Source organism: Rousettus aegyptiacus, unplaced genomic scaffold (assembly GCF_014176215.1).
Source record: "Rousettus aegyptiacus isolate mRouAeg1 unplaced genomic scaffold, mRouAeg1.p scaffold_m13_p_10, whole genome shotgun sequence".
Taxonomy (NCBI): Eukaryota; Metazoa; Chordata; class Mammalia; order Chiroptera; family Pteropodidae; genus Rousettus; species Rousettus aegyptiacus.
The window spans coordinates 80014204-80033672 of NW_023416285.1; the positions used below are offsets into that span (position 1 = coordinate 80014204).

At 41.3% G+C, this 19469-nt stretch overlaps 1 protein-coding gene across 6 annotated transcripts in view; it reads right to left on the reverse strand.

The window, feature by feature from the left end:
• Positions 1–19469, reverse strand: part of SVIL (supervillin) — a 205317-nt gene that overhangs the window by 135122 nt on the left and 50726 nt on the right. For all 6 annotated transcript variants that reach the window (XM_036228073.1, XM_036228078.1, XM_036228079.1 and 3 more), the window contains exon 3: positions 19157–19257. The gene's annotated coding sequence lies outside the window, so the exon portion shown is untranslated. The remainder of the gene's footprint in view (positions 1–19156; positions 19258–19469) is intronic.

The following is a 19469-nucleotide window of genomic DNA, read 5'->3' on the forward strand; positions in this document are numbered from 1 at the left end:
GGGAAACCATGGAGTGTTTGGCTTTTGAGGAGCAACATGATCAGATCTTGGTTTGGGAAGGTCATTTCGAGGATGGACATGGAGAAGCTGGGGGCAAAAAGACCGATTAAAGGCAATGTGATCATCTGGGTAGGGGACAAGGAGGCTCAGAGGAGGTGGTGGGCAGGAGCATCATTTCACAGACAGACTCAGTGGCCTTGGTGACTCAGGGAAAGGCATCAAGGGTAAAAGCATGGCTTCTGGTTCAGTTACCAAACAAGCAAGAGTTAAACTGCAAGGAATCTCCAGATTGGGGGATTCTCCTGGTCACAAGGAGGCCCCTGGGACGTGTGCGTTAATGTGAAATTGCAGTGAGTGTCCAGAAAGCCTAGGCTGCCGCAGAGTGAGGAGATGACATCCTTTGCATCGCAAGAACAAAAAGAGGCCCCTGGTGGCCCATCGCCACAGCTCTCCATGCAGCCCGTGACCCTGAACACTAGCTTTCTGGGCATCTTTGTAAGAGCCAGTGGCCCTTTTCTTTGGATACGATCCCTCAACTGTACACCTTTCAGTGACCCCAGGTGTCGCCAAAGATGCTCATTCTGAATTGAAATTCAAAATCGCCCCGCAAGAAATAGTGTATCTCAAAATACAAGCAAAGTTATCTGCGTCTGTTGAATGAAGGTAATATAAGCTGGGCGCTGCAATCGATTTTTCCTTTGAAAGTTATGCTCGTGGCACCAGAGTTAGACTAATCTCAAAAAAGCATTTCCCTGAGGACTCTCTCTGCTCATCTCTGTCACCTCCTCTCCTTTTCAGAGAAGTGATAAGGGTGATCGCTCCTGGCAGGGATCCCAGCTGCTTGGCTCCTCGAGGGTTCTCCCGTTAGGTGAGAATTGGCGGCCCAGATACGCCCAGTTCCCCAGTTCGTTGCTGCCTCTCTCGGAGCTGGGGGTGGGCACTTACACCTTGCCATTTTTCTCAGCAGGGGAGCCCATCAGCATTTTGGCCGCGACAAGGCTTTGTCCTATGGGACTGTACCATGTTACAGGACATTTACAATTTGTAGCCACATTTCCCCATATGCCAGCCATAGTTATTGTTGTAAAGCCCAGAAACACCCCAAGCATTTCTGAACGCACGCTTGGGTTGTCAGACCACCTCTGGTTGACAACCAGAGCACTATTCGTTGATAAAGCTCATTTCTATAAAATTTTTGTTTCTCTACATGATAAAAATCATTAGTGTTCCTACTGGTCCAACTGATATGGTATAAAGAAACAGTCTTTCCACCTCCTCCCCAAAGGAGAACCATGCCAAATAACCACAAATATTCTCTAGTTCATTGCTATTTTTCAGCAGAAGCAAATCAACAAGCTAAATTATAAAGAGACCACAGCTATGTCCAGGGCTTCCAAGGCTGATACACCATTTTTTCTTGGAGAATTTTAAAGTGAAATATAGTTCAAAAGCTATAAACTAAAGCAAGATTTAAGACAAAAATCTGGAACATCAAGAGGGTCTATGAATCAAGTTTGAAGAATCAGAGTACCAAGGTAAAGCACCCTGAAAACAAAGATTATACAAAAGGATACATAGTGATTCATATTTCCAGATGTATTAATAATAGAAGCGAAGTAAAGCTTGCCTTCTGCCCTATCCCCATACTTGAGATACAATCATCGAAGTACCTTGTGTTGTCAATACGCTTTTCATTCCAAGTCTGTAAGTGCTAAGATTAGACAGAATGTATTTACTAACTGATATCAACTTCTCGGTGCCATTAAATAACTTTGTTTTTTTAAGGAAAAAAAAAAAATCTAATCATTCCAAAATCAAAAAACATGCCCCTAAGATGCCTAGTGGAGTAACTGCAATAACTAACAAATACCGGCAGAACATTCCTGTGCTGGAAGTCAACAAATCCTTGGGAAGCATGCTCAGACAGATAGCACTTAAAAAAAACAAAAAACAAAAAACAAAAAACCGTATTTAGATTTATAGAACGATTTTTCACTTACTTCAAATTTCTGCATAATCCTTGTTCCTCTATGTTAAAGGGGGTAAAAATCACACTGTAATTCCTTATTTTTCTAATTAAAAAATAAACAAAACAAAACACATTATATCCTCGAATCCAGCTTTGGGTGTCTTCAAGTGTTTTCTTTGCGTCTCCTTTCAATGACTACTACTTTCAAATTCTAAACAAAAAGTAAAATATCAAAAGTGAAGCCAAGAAACACTGTACAAAATCAAATATCACAAAGCAAACCAGGCAAGTGCATCTATTCAAACTGATGATTCAGAACAGGATAAATTTAGAACGGTGCTTTCCGAAAGGCATTTGGGTGCCAACTGCAGCACACAGGTGAAGGCTACATCCCAAAAGTTTCTCGGAAGAAAGATCGCCAAAATATTCTTAAAAGGAGTCTTCTTTTTGAAGTAGTCAGTCCCCCGGCGTCCTTGATGCTGAACTTCCCCAATCTGGCCTTGGCGTGGCCATCCATTACTGGGTAAATCCACGTGAAACCTGAGGACACTTCAGCCTGGGAGGACGCGGTCAGAAGCAGTGGGGCGATCTGCATGGGACGGGCCTTTTATGGCCTGAACTCAGAGAGCCTTCTCAGCTACTCTACCAAAATAGCTCTTGAAACCCAGAGGAACCCATCAGCTGTTGCAACAGGCCTGGCTAGCAGCTATTTCAAATGCAATGAGATTGTTCACATCGTCTTTCAGCTTGTTTTGCACAGAAATTAAAAATGCAACATTAGTCTTCTAACAGGCTATGACAGTACAGAATGGAGCGGGCAAATATTTCTCTAACTCTACTTTCGGGGTTAAAAAGAAGAACACGTAGTCATTGATAAATCTCAGATGCTAAACACTCAGAAAGTAAGTGATATACCTATATATGTATATACATTAAACAGGATGCTAGAAAGGCACAGGTTTATTTACTGGTTTACAAGTTGTATACGTGTCTGTGGATTTCTTCCTGCTTCTAATAATTGTAAAAAAATGAGTCATCCTAAGAAAGAATTGTGCTGGAAGTTCTTTCGCTAAAACTATACAAATATTTCATCTCAAAACCAAAGGCAACGCCCCGAACTGGCAAGATCTATCCTCAGATGGACCTCAGTTCTCTCAACTCACTTAAAAACCAGAGGAACCTTATCTAATAATAATGAAAAAGAGCTATCAAGCACGACCACTTGTTAAAAGACTATTTACATTTTTTAGATATTTAAAACCAATTATTATAACGCTACTTACAAAAATACTTACAATAGTAGGCATCTCTGTTGTTAGGAAGAATGAAAGGAAGTCTCAATCGCTCATCCTAACTTGACCTTAAGACCAGAACTCCTGGGCAGGAGCAAAGGCTGCGCTGCGTGTGGCAGGCTGGGTGGTATGCCTCTGGGTGTCCGTCCTCAGACCACCAGCTGCATCAGTCAGCCGAGGCCTCCCGAGCAGGATCTGAGTTCCTGTTATTAATGAACTCTGCAAGACAAAGCCTCCTCCTGAACAGACAGTCCTGTGGCCAGGTGAAAAGATGGCAGACACACCCTGCACAGCCGTAATAATTAAACACCATCATCACGACTACTTTGTACAAGGGTTAGAAACAATTTGTTCGAGCTAATTTTTTTACTGTTTTTAAGAGGACAAATAAGAACTTCACAGCATGACTTCTGCTTCCTATTCTCAGTTCTGGCCCTCATCTTATTTTCCCTTTGGACAATGTTGCTTTTCATCCATTTTAAATGTATCATATGTTGTTTTACATATTTGTATAAGCTGCTTTAAATTCCTCCTAGAGCAAAGCAGTCAGTGTAAAAATAAATTAAAATTATGTAAAACAGTTGACCATGGGGTCATTTAAGATAAGATTGGAAGAGAAAATGAATCACTATTACAATGATGCCATCTTTTTTTTTTCTAAAAAAGACTCCCACGAAATACACATCTAACTTTTTAATATCTCTTAAATTGTTCTTCACTGCTCCCTGTAGCAACCAAACAGGCCTAGATTAGTACAATAGACTTTAACAAAAAATTCTGCTCAGATTTCTCTTTTATGCACCCTTTTTGTCTTTGTTCAAATCTCAGTTAATTCTATCTGTGAAAACTGTATAAATACTTTCCTCAATTTTTCTTCTATCTGCTGAAATCAGAAAACTCTTGTCACACAAACTTCTTTTCAAAAAAGGACAGTAAACAGATCTGATACACATAAGAGTAGATTTCATGATATACCCATGAAGAAAATGGAAAATCATATATTATAAATTAAAGTTAAAATAAGAAGTAGATTTAAACTTAGATATTTCCAAGATATTTGATAAGCAACTATTCTCATTTGTTACTATTTAATACTGTTATTATAACAATATGGTAGTCTACTATTCTTTCTAGTAACTGTTCATTATATCAGCTTTATTATGAATTTTAATGTCTTTTGTAAGCTGATATTTCTAAGAGAAACTAAATTCATATTTCTATAACACCTATTGTATAACAACAATAAATATGTGGAAACCAAAACAGAAAACATGACCTCATTAACAATAATTCCACAGAACATAAAATATTTAAATATAACATTAGCATATACAAGATCGGTATGCCATAAATTACATAGTGTTGATAAAAAAAAAAATCCAAGAAGATCCAAATAAATAAATAGATATATACTGCGTTCATGTGTTGGAAGAGTCAACATAGTAAAGATGTCAGTTCTCCACAAAACAATCTAAAGATTTAATGCAATTCCTATCAACATCCCAGCAAGGTTTGTGGTAGATTTAGACAAGTTTATTTCAAAACTTATATGCAGAGGTACAGGTCTTAGAATAGCTAAAACAATCTTGAAAAAAGAATAATAAAGTGAGAGTGATCAATCAATCCACATTGACATTTACGATGTAGCTACAGTAATGGAAAAGAGAATCCAGAAATAGATCCACACGAATATACCCAACTGATTTTTGACAAAATGTGCCTTTTCAACAAGTGATACAGAAGCAATTAGGTATCCATAGGAAAAAAAAAATTAACCCTGACCTAATCCTCACACCTATCACAAAAATTAACCAAAACAGATCGTGAAATTAAATGTAAAACATAAAACCATAAAACCTTTTAAAAAAAAAAATAGGAGAAAACCCAGAGGACCTAGAAAAAGCATTCTTCTACTTGACACCAAAAGCACAATCCATAAAAGGGGGAAAAATGATGAATTAAAATCATCAAAATGTAAAACTTCTGCTTGCAAAAGACCCAGCAAAGAGGATGAAAAGACATGTTATGGAGTGGGAGAAAATATTTTGCAAATTACATATCTGAAAAAGGACAAATACCTAGACTATATGAAGGAAAAAATTCAACAGCAAAAAAACCAAACAGCCTAATTAGAAAATGGGCAAAAAAAAAAAAAAAATGAAGTGATAATTCACCAGAGAAGATCCATAGGTGGCAAATAAGCGCGTGAAAAGACATTAAACATCATTAGCCATCAGAAACATGCAAATTAAAACCGCAGTGAGATGTACCTACACACCTATCAGAATGGCAAAAATGAAAAACGGTGACATCAAATGCTGACAAGGAGAAACTGGATCACTCGCACGCTGCTGGTGGGAACGTAACACGGCACAGCTACTCTGGGAAACAGTGCAGCAGCTTCTTAGAAAACTACACATGCCACACCAAACTACCATATGACCCAGCAACTGCACTCCTGAACATTTATTCCAGACAAACAAAAACTTAACTTTCACCCAAAAACCTGAATACAAATGTTCTTAGCAGCTTTATTCATAAGAGCCAAGTCCTGGAAACAACCCAGATGCCCTTCGGTGGATGAATGGTTAACCAAACAGTGGTGCGTCCATACCAGGGAACGCCACTTAGCCACGGTACAGAACAAACTTTAATACACACGTCGACCCGTGCGGATAGCCAGGAATTACACTGAGTGAAAGAAAATCGATCCCCCAAGGTTAGGTGCTCATAGTAGATCGCATTTACTATTACTCATTTACACGACGTTCCCCAAACGACAACACTGTCGAACTGGAAAACAGATTAGTGGTGATCGGAGGTTAGGGACGGGGGCGAAGGGCACCACGAGGGGTCCTTGTTCTGGAACCCTCCCGCTGTCTCGATGCTGGTATCCTGGTAACGGCACTGTTTCATGGTTTTGCCAGATGTCACCCTTCAGGTAAAAGGAACACAGGCTCTCTCTGTATTACTTTTGACAACTGCATTTGAATCTATAATTGTCTCAAAATTAAATGTTTAAATATTAAAGAATAACCTACTTCAAATGAAGCTTCTAAATGCAACCCATTTGTAAACGGGCTACTTACTGTAATTATACTTTATAAGGAAAACCTAAGATTTTCCTGTCATCGGTGTCATTTTAAGAAATTCAAATTGGAAATCTTTCTACAAGGATGGAAATCATTGAGCCAGCGTGAAGTATTTGATACAGAATAAGAAACGAAAGCACTGTTTTCCAATTAAATATGTTTATTTGGCAGTTTGTGCTTAAAAGAGCACCTCTAACACCGAAGGCCTACCCAATAATAGAACGGGATTCTTCCACATCATTTTCAGAAGTTCAGCCCACTGCCCAGGGTGATTAATTTTCAAAACCTGACCTGCACTTGAGAAATAACAAGAAAACAACAATTCTTTAAGAAAAAAGAGGAGATTGGGCCGTCTCGAATATGATGCTCCTGTAACTATCACAGAAAACGAGTGTCTGAACTCCAGAGTTGTGTCGTCTTGAAGGCTTTATTCTTGGAAATAAAAAGACAAGACAAAAGTTCAGGCTTCTGGTCGAATGGGCAGATGGAGACTGCCTCAGCGCCCTTTATCCTCTCAGGTTGCATAAAACCTGGGTCCGAACGCCCAGAGCTGCCCGTCCTGAGGACCAAACGGACTTATTCTTAGAAAAGAGTAGCTGGGAACACCCTGTAACCCACAGACGAGACAAAGCTTCGTTTCAGTTCTCTGAAGAGCAGAACGACAAACCCAAGAATACGCTCCAGCTTCTGTCATCTCTCAGAGGCAGCCAGCGTTCCTTCAGCTCACCTCACCTCCCCCTTCCAGCACCTGCCCATCCCGTTTCTCCTTTTATCAGTGCGAACCTTTCACAAGCACTGTCTCCCCTGCCCCGTCCGCTTTGCTCCCTGAATCAGTTTTGCAACTGGATTCCAGCTCCCTCACCCGCACACAGGGACCATGCCTGACACTTCTGACCACTTCCACCCTCCTGGGACTTGCTCTTTTTAAAAATTTCTTTGACACTACTTTCTACACCTTTCCCACACCTGGCTGAACTCTCCCCTCCCGAGTCACTACACTGCCCCTTCTTCCTTTCCTCTCCTCACCTGTCCGTTTCCCAGGACTCTGACCTGGGCATTCCTCTCACACTACCTCTCCCAGAGTGAGTTCTGCCACACGTGAGGCAGGATTCAGGATGGCGGTGATTCCCGGGGGCTCAGAATAACCGGGATATCTCACAAGAACATGCAACTCAAGACAAATAGTGCTACCTCATCCTCTCCCACCATGACGCGTGCCCCCGTTTTCCTGACTGACCACAGCCTCGCCGCCAGCCCCGCCTCACCCAGGCTCATCACTGTCATCCCAGCCACCTCTGAGTCTTGCAGCCCCAAGCTCAGCCTTCCCGTCTGTTTCCTCTTTCCCATCATGCTCTCGTTGCCTCTTTGTCAGGACTCTTGCAAGAGCCTCGAACCGCTCTCCCTTCCCCCTCCCCAAACCCATCCTCTCCATTGCTTCCAGAGAACGCCTTCTAACTAGTCCCGACCTGGTGGCATCGGTCCCAACAAAAACCTCCGCACCGGCTCCAGCGGCAGCTCCCCAGTTTGGGTCTGGAGGTGCTGCCTCCCCTTCCGCAGCTAGTTACTTCTCAGTGATGGAAGCTGCTGGACACGCTTTTTAAATTAAGTGTTCTTGGAGAGTAAATGTAAGAATGTTCTTGTAAAAGAGTCACTTTCCCCCTCTTGCATACAGATATTCATCAGTAGGAGGAAAAAAGGATCAAGTTGCAAGTAAATACTTGGGAAATGGCACTTAACCCAGGGATTATCTCATAGATACCAAGATCTGTGGTGACTTGCTTTTACAGATGTATTGTTAACAGTTGTGTGACGATTACAAGGAATTTTAATGTCTTCTTTATTACGAACATCACATGTGGATACACTCAGGAGATGTGGGACGCATGTGGCTAGCATCCAGCATACATGTGCCGGTGGAAAACCGGAGGTCGCGAGTGCCTGGCCTATGGGATAAATTCCAAAGTTCTGGCCTCTGTGAGCTGGCCCCTTCCTATGTCTTCGGTGGCACAGCCCACTACCCCTCCCCCAGCCGGTGACCACGAGAAGCCACACGGACCATGGTTGCTGTGTCCACGCTGTCGTCTCTGCCCAAAATGCCTTTCCTTCCTTTTCAATTAAAAAAAAAAAAAAATTCTACCTTAAGACTCAGTTGACTTTATTTCTCCTATAAAATTCCTGCCCTGATGTGATCTATGATTTACAACCTCTACACTGTTAGCATCCAGGAGCCAGGGACACCACCTTATCTCTGTATCCACAGAACCCAGCAATGTCTGTCACTTGATTAATGCAATAAATATCTCTGATACGGAGACTGAAAACTAGAATTAAAATAGCTTGCAGTTAGTTCTTTTTTCGCATTTTAATCCAGCAACAATATCCTCCTATTTTTTTCTAGGTTTGATTAATCGTTACTTAATACCCCTTTGAAGTTAGAGTGACAAGCGGGCTCCTCAGTTTATAGACAGGGGTTTCGGGTAAGCACTTCCCATCCCATTTTCCCTCCGTGAAGCACCTATTTCAGAGCAAGGCTGATGTCAGAGCATCGGCCAGAACTGTCAGGGCAGGGAGAGCAAAACAACAAAGCTCTCTGCCTCCTGAAAAGTTCTGCTTTCTAAACGGCAATGACCATGAGCAATCATTAGAAGTACTTTTTCAAGCTGCTCATTTTCAGGGGATGAAGGGACTAGGCAATCGGGATCTGAATTCCTGATTTCTGCTGTGACAGTCCCAGACTTGGAATCACTTCACTTTTTTTTTTTTCCACTTCCATAAACTTAGGATTGTGACATCTATGAGTGAAGACAGGGACATGCCTTAGTCTCTTGACATTCACACTGATACACTACTATGTGGACAAGTGATTTTACTTTGGGATAGGTTTTTTTTTTAAAAAAAAAAAAAAGCAGGAAAAAGGGGGGATATTTTTTGGTTAAGAATATTTTGCAGCCAAAAAAATCTCTCCCAGATAATCTACACTAATCAAGCAATGGGTCTGTCTGTCTCTCTGCCTGCCTGTCTGTCTCTTTGTCTCAAAGCTTATGGAGAACTTCACTGGCTTTGGATAACAATCTTTCAAGCTCCAAGGTCATCTGTAGGTCACTGGCTTGAACAACAAATGAGCAAGCCAACTCCTGACTCCCAGGCTGCTGCTTCAAGAGCAATGGGTGTGTAGTGATGCTCGGCATGAGCAGAACGGCTGGCCTCACAGTCAGAATGAAATGTGAGTTTGCCAAGGGGGAACCTGGACCGTGTTTGCGAGTCCTGGCTCCAGGAGCGCAGCCTCTCACACAGCGGGACCAACACCACATTCCTGGACACCGGGCACAGAGTCTTGAGAGTAACCGGAGATGTACAAAGTGTGACATGATCCATTTAGGCCATTATATCTCTAAAAATATGGGATTTCTATCAATTCGTCACATGGCAGAAACATGGAGGTTGCTTCTCAAGCGGGAACATGAGCATAAAGTGGTGCAGCTGGTTGAGTGAGGACCTCCTACTCCACGGAAGACTCTAGAGGCTTTTTCCTACCCACGCGGTTGTTGACATCCACACCGTGTTACGAAGGAAAACCAGGAGCAACGTCCAGACCTCAGAGATACACAGGGAACAGGGGGACCCGGGCAGCTTTCTCTTCCAGACTCCACGCACCGAAGGGCCCCACAAACCCTTGGCTGGAAGCATACTGCGTGCACTCCCCAGCTCAACATGGGTCTCGCTGTAAAGTTCATTCTCATTTCCCTGCAGAAACGGAATTACAAGTGATGGCTGCATGCTTGCGCCAACCCACAAAAGCCTGATAAACCTGTAATAAAGTGGAACCACAGTACCAATAATTCTATAAAATGGAACCACTGTGTGTTATAGCTTACAATGTATCTGTGGCTCCAGCAGGGGACCCTAAAACACAGCTTCCTGGCCACACGAATGGTGACTTCCTACCCTGAGGTTTAGGCAGCGACTCTTGTTTTGGGGTGGGGGATATAAAACTGAGGAGGAGGGTGTTGTCTGAAAACCAGACTGTGGGAACACAGGGTAGGGGGTGGAGTCAACTGTGGGGGCGGCATGGCGGGGGATGGAGGCTGAGTGCAGGAGGATGAGTAATTTCTGGGGCAAGTGGAAGATGCTAAGAACTTAAAAGTTCAAGAAAAGAAAACACAGGAATCGACTGATAAAGTTTAACTTTATGAAGCACTTCACTTTTTTCTTAAATTTCTCATTCCATTGCATCAGGTGAAAACTTGATTTCGGTCTAGAGACCTAAAATCACAATCTAGATGGAGACTCACATGGTCCCATCCAGTTCTAAAAATGTGAGGTTCTGTAATTCTAGGGCAAAATGCAGCTGTCTCATAGTCACCAAAGAAAAAATGGAGAGAACTAGAAGAAAAGAAAGGAGAGGAGAAAGAAAGGAAGGTGACCCAAGAAGAAAGTATGTTAATGCGAGACACTCTGGAGTGAGCATCATTAGACAGCAGGACAGTAAGCCAAGATTAAAAACACTTGACCACACCTCTGAGATTCTAGCACAGTCTGTAACAGACAATCCCTTCGAAGACCCGAAGGTAGCTCGTGAACTCGTCATGCCAGAGTGGCCTATTTGTTAGCATGAAGAATTCCTTTCAGAGGCTCTACTGAAATTATAAAATTAGCAGGATAGAGACTGTACGTTGCGTCAGAGGGATGGCAGGAAATACATCAGCAAATATACTTTCAATCAGCTACGCTTATTTAGGGGTTCTCCCAGGCACTCCTCGTTGTGGCTTTTTCTTGGCTTCACATTCCTATCCCCAGTGCCAACACCCCAAGAACAAGGACAGAGACTTTTGTCTGTTTGTAGACTGTCATTAATATTCAGTACCCAGAATCGTGCCAGGATCGTGCTCAATAAACAACTGTTGAAGGGATAGAACAATACAAAAGAATACGTATTTTGCAAGGAGAGGACCAAAACAGAGTTGCTCCAAGGTTCCTTTCCGTCCCACTGCTCTCACCGTCGCCCCGTCTGTGATCACAGTCCCTGTGGGCTTCGGGTGGGCCGTTCCGCAAGCTTGAATTAGTTTACTTCCTTTCCAAGTCCCTCCTTGGGGAATTTTTTCCTCCTTGAGCAGTGCCTGATGTCAATATAGGATTCCCTTGCAAATCCCTCCATGAATTTCTGATCTTCCAGACACGGGGTCACTTATGCAAATCCACCGCACCTGGACGCAGTGCACGCGAGGCCCTGCCCGCAGTCTCTCAGGTAAGCTAACTGACATGGTAGATCCTGAAGGCAGGATTACTTTCCAGAGCCGGGCTCAAGAGAGGCCCTCCCTAAACGTTTTCTGATGATGGCCAAGCGGGTAAGTTCAGTTCTTTCTCTCCAGAAACACGACACTGCTTCCTATACCAACAAGTATTAATTCAAATCCCTAGTGGGCAGTCCAGGATATGACAATTACGGTAATCTAATCTTGCCGAGGAAGAAGTATGAATCATCATTACACGGTCTGACAAAGAGCAAAGCGATTAATCCAGGCTGCACAGAGGTCAGGGCCCACGGCGAGAGCTCCTTGTGGGCCGCAAACCAAACAGCGGTGTTCGCCAGCCCAGCACCACGGAGGCAAAGTCACGGTTTGAATCCCAGGGGAGGAGCCAGGAGCAACAAACCCATGTTCTTGGGACCACATGTTAAAGCCATTTATTCTAAGGGAAACTCTGTGAGTGAGGGGACAGAGAAGAGGGAATTTTGGGCTCAGAAAGCTCACCTCTTCTGTCTTCTGACCGTGGTGGAAGCTACTTCAGCTCTGAAGCTTACTTAGAAATAGGAACTATGCAATCGTGGTTTGCAGAATCATGGCATCTCAGAAAAGACTGAAAACCCCAATTCTCTCCGGGGGAAAACAACAGAATATGCACAGAACACGCTAGACAATGAAAGACAAATCCAGTCAGAATGTTCTCTTAACCACATCACAGAAACATCCTTTCTGAGGGAGGGTCTCGGCCTTCTCCTGCAGCTTTCCAAATGACCACCAAGGTGCCCCATCTCCCAGCGAGAAGCCACAGCCCAGTGCACTTGGGAAGGTCGGTCGGGGCGCCCGCAGCCCCAAACCGTCCCTTGGCTTTTTTTTTTTTCTTTCTCTTTTGCACAGCTGTGTTCAATTTTCTGTCCTTGGGGTTTTTAAAGGAACATTTATTCTAGGGCCAGGATTCTCAAGTTTTATGGTTATACAACTCCCTCTCCCAGAGCCAAAGAATGTTTGAGAAGCCTAAACCCAGCAAAGAGAATTAGTAAAAGTATCCAAATGAAAGTGAAATAAAAAGTTAAGGCTTATTCCAATTTATATTCAACCTCTTACTTGATTGTAATATACCTCCTGATTGCCCTTCAAGATGTATACTACCCATTTTTCATGCAAATATAGGTGTGTGTGTGTGTGTGTATGTGTGTGTGTGTGTGCATGTGCACGCGTGTGTGTGAGATTGGGAACAGGTATGGAACAGAGAAGTCTAAAAGCGTTTTCCTATTCTTCTGTAGTTTCTGTTTCTCATTTTATGGTAAAGTTTATTTTAAATAAAGCCTACATCTTATATTGGATTTAATAAAAGATCACAAAAAAAGAGAGTCCTTTAGGAGTTTTATGTGCTCGTTTTTCCTATTTAGAGAGAGCTGGATAGTAGTAGGTTTTTAGTAATAGGACAGCAGTTTTAAAAAAAAAACAAACCTGTATTTTTACTTCAAGTCAAACTAGTGGCATTTTTAGTTGAAATGCTCTAAGCTAAGTGTACTGTCAAAATCCAAAAATCATCTCCACACACACACCTAAAAGAGAGCACGAAGCCCCCACCAGCCCACGAAACGCTAGCCTGGTTTCTAAGCTCAGCCAGACAAAGTTATTTCAGAAGATCCGGAAGATCCTTACCTGTCCTCTTCTGCTGTTCTCTCGTCATGTCACCCAGATTCCCACATCTCGAAGACATCTGCCCCAAGGCCCTGCCTGCGCAGGCCCACGGACATCGCTTCTGTGTTTGTCCCAAAGGCTAGCCGCCTGCTTCCTACAATTCATCTGCTCTGACAGACAAAGACAAGTTCAGGCTTTGGGGCCTGAGGTTTTTGACACAGCACACACCACCCACATTAGAGGCCTGGCTGCATTCCAAAACAAATAAGACATTTTTGAGAAACAAGCAATTTGCACAGAGCCACCCTGAGCAGAAAAAGACCCGTCAGTACTCCTCCATAAAATGATCCCAAATGCTGTCAGGAGCACCTGCTTCATAGAGCCACATCTCTGAAAACCATCAGAAGACACTGTCAGCTGACCTTGCCCAATCCAGGTCATGATAAACCTTCTGCAGGCTCCTCTCAAGAAACAGAAGCAGTTAGTCTTGAGCAGAGCAGACCAAACCCATTCTCTTTACCACCACTTTCTCCAGCTCTTTTAAAATCGAGATATAAAAAGTGCCCTTTAGCATGGCCCTGTAGGCAAAATAACAGGTTGAAGTTCAAATGATTCCTCCCAGATAACTACTTTCTCACTCCCGTCATTGGAAGTTGCCAGAAGTTAGAAACATCTCCAGACCTAGGGCAGAGGACAGCTGAAAACCACGGATCGTGACGTCATGGCTTGTCTTAAGCTGGTGCTTTCCTATTTCCTCGCATACGACATTCTAGCTTTCAACAAAGTAGGACACACTACTAATATCGTTTTCTCATAATAATAAGTTCAAAACCCTGTGGAACTGTGCACTAGAACAAAGATGATCTAGAATAAGGATGTTTTGATGAAAGTAATACTGAAAAATCTCCCCTCTAAATCCGCAAATACATGCCCCCTATACAATAAAACACAATTGAACGACAACATCATAAATTTAGTTTAAAAGCCACATGCAGAAGAAAAATCCTTATAAGGAGCTTCTAACCAGAGCTTGAAAAATGAGGATGTTTTCTAATTTTGTGCCAAACACTGGATTTTAAAAATATTGTTTTATGATAGGCCATTTATATGCCATATAAGAAAGAGCAGATTTTCGAGCTAAAACCTAAGATACAACTTTTGCAATGTGACTCACGTGTCCACGCACACGCATGTGCGCGCACACACACATCCCGTTAAAAAAAAACAAACAAACGCTGCTTGGACTCACACAAAACGAGCAGTCAACAGACGTGTGATCAAAGCATGATTTTTGCCCAAAACATCAAATGGGCTTTATAGCCTACATAACAGTCCATTTTCTCAAGAGAAATAAAAGACTGGGTTGTTACCTTTGAAAGCTGTTGCCACACAATCTACATGGGAAAGAATGCGTTGATGCCAATGGTGAGATGCATGGTAAACGAACTTCCCAGTGGTAACTTTTTGAGAAAGTTACCACTTTTCCCTCCACCCACCTCACGCAGGACCTGCTATAGCCTCAGTGGTACAAATACTGGGTTCTATTGATGTCTAAAGAGATGCAAAACAGTGATGTGTGTCAGGCCAGAACTTTGCCTTACGAAGACTAAATCTAAAAGCAGGGAATGCCTTTTCTCTTTGTTCTATTTCAAATGAAGATTTTAAACAATTCTACCTAAATTTCTAAAACAGCATATTAGTAAAATCCTTCTCTTACCTTTCCCCAATCAAAATAACACAAGAAAATCAAAACCATTAGAAAACAAAGCAAAAGCGACCCTCCCTCTGGATCCCAGCCTCCCTGCCCCACCCCTACCTACAAGCTGGCTGCTCCCTAGATGGAGGATGTACACCCCTAAGAGCTGGTTCAGAGGGAACAGATGGCCTTCAGACCCCGCTGACATGTGGCACTCAGGGGTTTCTGCAGAGCAGGAAAGGACACCAGGATTATTTTTCACCCGAACGTGGTTCCAGCAAAACTTCTAGAAACACCTGCCTACCTCTCCCCACTTTAGCACCTTACAATCCCTCTTCCACCCACTCTGATCTGGAGTCTCCACTACTGAATCATGCTTTTTCCTTCTTTCTTTCCTTCCCCCTCCCCCTGTGGTACCAGTTGTTTTCTTGTTTGTTTGTTTGTTTCTATTTTTCAATTATAGTTGGAACAACATTCACCTTAGTGGTCCCAAAGGATGCGTCCGTCCTCCTCTTACTGACCTCTCAGTCGAACCAGCTCTGTGGACCCCTCGCTCCTCCTCACGTCAGAGTTCAGTGACCCTGAACCCTTCTACCTTCCTTCCTCCCTGGCTAGCGCTCCTTTTGTTTTCTTTGTGGTTCTCTTTCTTTATTCCACCTCATCTTTAGCCTTCTCTCTCTCTTTCTCTCTCTCTCTCGCCTCTCTCTGTCTGTCTGTCTCTCTCTCTCTCTGTTTTCTTCCTTGTCTATGGATTTACTGAGTATCTAAATTTTTATCTCCAGCCAGGATTGTTCCTCTGAGTTCTAGATGCACATTCAGCTGTCTGCTTAATAGCTCTATCTGGATATTTAACAGGTACTCAAACTTAACATGTCCATAACACAACTCTGGATTCTCAAAGCTGGCCCTCCTCATTTAAAAAACAACAAATGAAAAAACCCCCCAAACTTCCCCCATCTTTCCTCCCCATTCTCAGATGTTGCCATGGCCAAAATTTAGGAGTTGTTCTTAACCCTCCCTTGTCCTCACTCCCTCTATGTTGTCTATCACTAGGTGCTGACAGTCACACACCCAATAAAGTCACACAGCTTTATTGACATATAATTCATATGCCGTACAATTTACCAATTTAAAGTAAGCACTTCGATGCTTTTTAGTATATAATAGGGCAATTTTAGACATTTTTGTCACCCGCAAAGAAACCACGTGCCCATTAGCAGTCATTCTCAATTTCCTTCTAAACATTCCAGTCCTAGGCAACGATTAATCTGCTTTCTCTCTATATAGATTTGCCTGTTCTGGAAATTTTATATAACTGGAATCATATAATATATGATCTTTTGCATCTGGTCTCTGCCACTTAGCATATTCTCAAGATTCATCAATGTTGTAGCATGCATCAGTACTCTGTTCCTTTTTATACCTGGATACTATCCTATCATATGGATATACAACATTTTATTAGTCTGTTCAACTGATAGTCATTAAATTGTTGCCATTCTTTGGCTCTTAAAATGATACTGCCATTAGCTTTTGCATTTTTGTATAGACATATGTTTTCGTTTCTCTAGGTTATATCTAGGAGCGGATATGCCGGATTATGAGGTACCTCTATGTTTCCTTGTATGAAGAACTGCCAGACCATTTTCCGAAGCAGATGCTTTGGAAAGATTTTGCATTCCCACTAGCAGTGTCTGAGATTTCCAATTTCTCCATATCCTTACCAATATTTGTTACTCTGTCTTTCATAGCGGAATGGGATAGTATCTCATTTCTTTTTGATTTGCATTTCCCCGATGGCTAGTGATATTGAGAATCTTCTCATGTGCTTATTGACCATTTGCATATCTTCATTGGAGAAATATTTATTGGGATCTTTGCCTTTTTAAAAATTAGGTTATCTTCTTACTATTGAGTTGTAAGAGTTCTTTATATATCTTATCAGATTATATAAGTTGCAAATATTTTATCCTATTCTGTGGGTTGTCTTTTCACTCAGTAACGTCTTTCAATACAGAAAAGTTTTTAATTTTGTTGAAGTCTAAGTTGTCTATTTTCCTTTTGTAATTTGTGCTTTTGGTGTTATACCTAAAAAGCATTGCCTAATGAAAGATCATGAAAATTAACAACCTTATTGTCTTCTAAGAATTTTAGAATTTTAGCTCTGACATTTAAGACTTTGATCCATTTTGAGTTAGTTTTTGTATATGTTGTGAGGTACGGGTCCAACTTCATTCTTTTGCATGTGGATAGCCAGTTGTTCCAGAATCACTTGTTGAAGAGACTGCTCTTTTTCCCATCGAATTGTCTCAGAACATTTGTCAAAAATCAATTACCACAAATGTATGGCTTCATTTCCAGTCTATGAATTCTATTCTCAAAACCTATATGTCTGTCCTCATGCCAATGCCACACTGCTTGTTTACTGTAGCTACATTTTACATTTTGAAATCAGAAAGTGTGAGTCTTCCAATTTTGCTATTTTTTCAATTCTATTTTGACTATTTTGGGTCCCCTAAATTCTTATATGAATTTAGCATCATATTTTCAATTTCTGCAAAGAATCCATCTGAGATTTTGATAGAGATTGCATTGAATCTATAGATCGGTTTAGGAAGTATTGCCATTTGAACAATATTAAGTCTTTTGGTCCATGAATATGGAATGTTTTTTTCACTTATTTAGATTTTCTTCAGTTTCTTTTAGTAACATTTTAGAATTTATTTCTGAGTACTTTATTGTTTTTCATGCTGTTGTAAAAGAAATTATTTTCTTAATTTCATTTCAGATGTTGTTCAGATGTTTGTTATAGCAATAAATTGATTTTTGTATACTGAGGATCTTATATCCTTCAACCTTTCTGGACTTGTTTATTAGTTCTTCTTTTTCTCATTTTTTTTAATTAAAAATTATTGGAATGACATTGATTAACAAAATCAAATAAGTTTCAAGTAGGAGTCATATACATATATTGCACTGTGTGTTCCCCACTCAGAGTTAGATTTCCTTCCATCGCCGAATATTTGACCCCTTTTACCCTCTTCTACCCCCAGTTCCTCAACATAATGAAGGCCAGATATGACAAACCCTCAGCTAACATTATACTTAATGGTGAAAAACTAAAAACCTTTCCTTTAAGATCAGGAATGAGACAAGGCTGTCCACTGTTGCCACTACTATTCAGTATAGAGTATTTTGAAAATGTCATTTTGGAAGTCCTAGGAAGAGCAATCAGGCAAGAGAAAGAAACAAAAGGCATCCAAATAGGGAATAAAGAAGTCAGATTATCATTTTTGCAGATGACATGATTCTCTATGTAGAAAACCCTAAAGACTCTACTGCAGCACTATTAGAAATAATAAATACGGTAAAGTTTCAGAATACAAAATCAATGTTAAAAAACCTATAGTGTTCCTATACTCTACTAATGAAATTTCAGAAAATCTCAAGGTCATTCAGTTTGTAAGTGGCAGACTCAGGATTAAAACCCAGGCCCCTGGCTCCCCAGACCATTCTCTGAAATATCTGTTATCATGCCTATCAATAATTGCTCTTACTTACTTCTTACCTTATTTACTATCTGCACACAAATATTGCCAAACTCATTTATTGTTGTATTTTTAGAATCTAACATCATGTATGGCTGGTGTTCAATAAATATTCAATGAACAAATAGAACACTGGTCTCAAGATACCCCACAGTCAAAGAGTTCCTCCACATGTTAAGTCCTGCTGCCTGCACTCACCATGGAGCTTCCTGAGGCTCATTCGTTTTTGAGATCCTTCAGTAAGACAAATTGCATAACTTTCAGCCAATGTTTTTCAAACTCATTTGAGCACAGACCTACCTGCCCTTGACCCCACTGCATTAGGAGTCAAGGAAACTGTGTTCCAAGGAACACACTTTGAGAAATATTGCCCCAGAGAGGCAGTCAGATAGAACATTTCCTGCAAGGAAGCTTCCACTCCCCTTTCTGTGGGTAGATTTGCTTTCATCTAGAAAGTTACCCTGAGAGTCCCTGAGAGTTCTCTCGTAGTCACAACTAAGTTCAAAAAGAAAACCCCAACTGCACAGATAACTTTAATTTTTTTCAGAGCTCCGATTTGTTGAATGTGATTCAAATAAATTCACTCTTCATAATGTACTATTTTCAGAATGCAGGCAAAAACCAATGATGTGTTAATCACGAAACAGTTATATTTCTTTCCTAAATATTTACCGTAATGCTGACACTTAAATCATGGCTTCAGATGTAGAATGACTTCAAAATCTTCATATCTCAGCTCTCTGAGTCTTCGACATCATCTGCTCAAACTGTCTCTGAAAAGGGAGAAAGAAAAATTTCTACTTTGAAACCTAAGAAAACAGCGAATAAGACAACCGCATGTATGATCAAAGCAAGATACACTGCTACGATTAATTTTATGCTTCTAAAGAGCTTACTCTCTTTCAATTATTCAGCTACATCAGTGATTACAAATTATAGGCAGTAGCTAGAGCATCTTTTTAAACCTCATAAAAATATTCAATTA